The 4,257-nt window shown below is 51.2% G+C and overlaps 1 protein-coding gene across 1 annotated transcript in view; it reads left to right on the top strand.

Moving 5' to 3' along the window:
- Positions 1 to 400: 400 nt before the first annotated feature.
- BCORL1 (BCL6 corepressor-like 1) overlaps positions 401 to 4,257 on the top strand; it is an 88,897-nt gene continuing 85,040 nt past the window's right edge. Inside the window, exon 1 of the mRNA XM_018576280.1 lies at positions 401 to 737. The gene's annotated coding sequence lies outside the window, so the exon portion shown is untranslated. The remainder of the gene's footprint in view (positions 738 to 4,257) is intronic.

A 4,257-nucleotide genomic window follows, 5' to 3' on the forward strand; every position in this document is an offset into this window, starting at 1 on the left:
CCCCCCGTTTGCGGGGCTTGGCACGTTGTGATACAGTTGGCACGTTGTGATACCGTTGCACATTGCACCGTGTTCCCTACAGGGAACTATAAGGTGTGCTGTGGCTAGCATGGCACGTCGTGGTATGCGCTCCAGACACATGGAACGGACCTAAGCCCTGACAGATAACAGAAATATGCCGGCCCCTTTCAAGGGAGGTGACATTGCTGCAAGTCCCAGCACCTCCTCCCCTCCTCAGCTGCTTCTCCTTTCCTCTGTGCGGCCTGGGGCAGTTCTCAGGAGCCTCTGGGAGGAGGCTGCCCAGCTCTGAGCCCACAGCGAGAGGGATGAGGGAGAAAAAGGGAGGAGGAGAGAGCTGGAGAGGGAGGGGGAGTCCCTGGTGAGTGTTGCAGGTCTTTGGCAGAGGGAGACAGGAAACAGAGCTGTGAAGTCAATAGCAGCGGAGAGAGGCAAAAAAAAAAAAAGCCTGGGGCAAGTGACAGCGAGGCTTCATCTATTTTTTTTTGTTATGTGGGGCAGTTCTCGGTTAGGTCAACGCAGGTCATCCCGTGGCCAACGACAGGAGCTGAAAGAGGAAACGGCAAGGAGCCTGGTCTCCCTCAGACATCGCCGGGGAATGGCAGGCGACCTAGGGGGAAGTGAGCGCACGTTGGGGGACAGAGAGAGGTGCTAACTGCTGAGAGGAGATTCCACCGCCCCGTGACGTTAGGCCTCTCCGGCCCCGAGGCATCCACAAGGTAGACTCCCAATAGCAGGACTTGTTGTGCTTGGCTTGACGAAGTCAGAAGTTTCGGCTAACTGCCTATGTGCGGCTACGGGCGCTATGCCCTGCGCTTAGACAGAATCAGTCTCTCGGCATAGGAAGGGGAACCCACTTTTTTCTTTTTTTTTTCATTCCGCGGTGCAGAGAGGAAGGGTTTCCAGCTTGCCCGTACGACGACGGCTCGGTGCGGTACGCGACTGGTTAATCTCGACGCGAGGGGATCTGTGATGTCTGCTCCTTGCGAGGGAAGGATGTGATCAGCGTCTTGCGTGAAATGAGGGGGCAGCGGATGTGATGGATGCTAATTGCAGCGTCAAGGCTCTGTTCGGTGACAGGTGCTTGCCGTGAGAGGGCTCCGACGAGGGGGTGACAGGTGCAGCTCAAAACGACGAGGGGTCTCACAAACCGGGTGCTGCGTCTGCAGGGCACAGGGGTGGGGGGTAGGGAGGGAGGACTGCGTACGTTGGGTGCTGCCTGGGCCGCGCAAGTGGGCGTCGTGCGCGTCGGCGAGAGTCGAGCGCCCCAGATATCGAGACGCGCAACTTGCGGGGAGGGAGCCGCGGGCAAGCTTTGGCCATGAGAGGGCAGCGGAGAAAAATGTCCGGGCTACAATAGAAGGGCTTTGGCTCAGGCGAGGGGGAGATGCTCGCGGTTCCAGTGAGATGCCGACGGCTCGTCGCCTTCTTTTTTTTTCCTCCCCGTACTCGCCCTTGAAAGCGATCCGCCGCTGATTTAGACAACTTTTGGCACTCCAGCTTCTTTGACGCGCATTGTTCCCGAGAGGACGGGTGAGACTTTCATGAATTTGCGTTGCTAAATTTAGAACTCCGATGCCGTGCTAATGCTGAACAGGTAACGTTAAAGGGGGGCTCTGCAGCGCGCATCTTGAATAGCGTGACGTTTGCTGTTATTTTCATAATTTGATGTAACTTTTTGAAACATTTTGATTGGATTGCTGTGCGACAGTTTCACGTTTGTGTTTTGTATACGGATACATAGATCTCCTGCGGCTATCCATTCTCATATGTATGTACTGCATGTGAATGCACCGTAATGCAACGTACGTTAGTGTGATGTTGCGCAAGGTTCAGGTCCCTGGGTAGGTGCATTGGGGTGCCATTGATTTTAATTGGTAACCAGGGCACCCATTGCGGGTTGCTGTGGACTGCGGAACCCTATGCACGTAGCATGCAGAAGTGTGCGTGTGGATGCAATGCAAGGATGTGGCCCTAAAGGAACTACAGGAAAAAAGAAAGCTTCTGTTTGTAAAAAAAGGTCCTTTGTAGCATTAGTTTAGGCCGATGTCATGTGGTAGCTTTTTGGATCAGTCGGGTTCTACTTTATCTGTTTTTGTACCTTCCCCTGCTTTGGAAATGGGCTATAGATTCCTGGCTGCGTAGACTTTGCTGCCCTGGGTAGGAGATGTCTGCAAGGTTGGACTTTGCAGATGTAACAGTTGGCCCAGTATGGAGAACATGTGACTCACTACCTTCCTCCCATGTGACACTGCTGGTGCTTGGTAATTGGCTGCACTTTGGGGTGGGGAGTGAATCCTCAACCCAGTGTAAGCTCTAACTAGGAGAGACTTGGGTCAATCCTCAACCCATTGTAAGCTCTTACTATGAGAGACTTGGGTGAATCCTCATCCCAGTGTAAGCTCTAACTAGGAGAGACTTGGGTGAATCCTCAACCCAGTGTAACCTCTTACTAGGAGAGACTTGGGTGAATCCTCAACCCAGTGTAAGCTCTAACTAGGAGAGACTTGGGTGAATCCTCAACCCAGTGTAAGCTCTTACTAGGAGAGACTTGGGTGAATCCTCAACCCAGTGTAAGCTCTTACTAGGAGAGACTTGGGTGAATCCTCAACCCAGTGTAAGCTCTTACTAGGAGAGACTTGGGTGATTCCTCAACCCAGTGTAAGCTTTTACTAGGAGTGACTTGGGTGATTCCTCAACCCAGTGTAAGCTTTTACTAGGAGTGACTTGGGTGATTCCTCAACCCAGTGTAACTTTTACTAGGAGGGACTTGGGTGATTCCTCAACCCAGTGTAAGCTTTTACTAGGAGTGACTTGGGTGATTCCTCAACCCAGTGTAAGCTTTTACTAGGAGTGACTTGGGTGATTCCTCAACCCAGTGTAACTTTTACTAGGAGGGACTTGGGTGATTCCTCAACCCAGTGTAAGCTTTTACTAGGAGTGACTTGGGTGATTCCTCAACCCAGTGTAAGCTTTTACTAGGAGTGACTTGGGTGATTCCTCAACCCAGTGTAACTTTTACTAGGAGGGACTTGGGTGATTCCTCAACCCAGTGTAAGCTCTTACTAGGAGAGACTTGGGTGATTCCTCAACCCAGTGTAAGCTTTTACTAGGAGTGACTTGGGTGATTCCTCAACCCAGTGTAAGCTCTTACTAGGAGTGACTTGGGTGATTCCTCAACCCAGTGTAAGCTTTTACTAGGAGTGACTTGGGTGATTCCTCAACCCAGTGTAACTTTTACTAGGAGGGACTTGGGTGATTCCTCAACCCAGTGTAAGCTTTTACTAGGAGGGACTTGGAGCTTACTCTGGGCATCTTCTCCTCACAGCAACTGGGTTAATCCTCAACTCATTGTAAGCTCTTACTAGGAGAGACTTGGGTGAATCCTCAACCCAGTGTAAACTCTTACTAGGAGAGACCTGGGTGAATCCTGAACCCATTGTAAGCTCTTAAAGGAGGGGACTTTGGTGAATCCTCAACTCAGTGTAAGCTCCTAGTAGGAGAGACTTGGAGCTCACACCGGGCATCTTCTCCTCAAAGCAAACTGAGGGAAGGTAAGCACAGTATATGCTGCATTTGGTGGTGTGGGGGGGAGGGGGGTGGGCAGATCTTTATAGTTAATCTGTTGCTTTGCCCTGAATAGGCGAACCACGGGTTCATTTTATCCTGTCCCTTAACACCCCTAAAAGTGAGTCCTTAAAGCAGGGGTAGGCAACCTCAGAACTCCAGCAGTTGTGGAACTACAAGTCTTGAACTACATGGCTGTTCAAGACTCTGACAGTTACAGGCTTGACTCTCAGAAGCAGAGACATGATGGGCATTGTAGTTTCACCACAGCTAGAATGCCAAGGTTGCCGACCCCTGCCTTAAACTATAACACCACTTTTATTTTATTTACAATAATCCTCCCTCTGGTATTATAAAAAAATAGGTCAGAAAGAACAAGTCGCCTTCTCCCTGCACCAGCGATGCCTTCCACATCTCGTTTGGAATGGGCCGCTGGTCCTTTTCTGGTTTGAATGACGGCCAGCCAGCCCACCCTGGGGATGTGTCAGTATGCCGGCCAGGGTTTACAGTATTTATGGACTGAGCACGTCATTACGTGAGCACAGTTTGGTCCAAGAGGAAGGCCCACCGGCATCGCTGGAGGAGAAGAGGAAGGACCCATGACATCACCAGGCCGGCCAGAAGACTTCAGGAGTAAAGGTATGTATTAAGCCATTTGGAAAAATGGTGGGA

This window comes from Nanorana parkeri, unplaced genomic scaffold (genome assembly GCF_000935625.1).
Source record: "Nanorana parkeri isolate BGI_ZX_2015 unplaced genomic scaffold, ASM93562v1 scaffold62, whole genome shotgun sequence".
In the NCBI taxonomy this organism is placed as follows: domain Eukaryota; kingdom Metazoa; phylum Chordata; class Amphibia; order Anura; family Dicroglossidae; genus Nanorana; species Nanorana parkeri.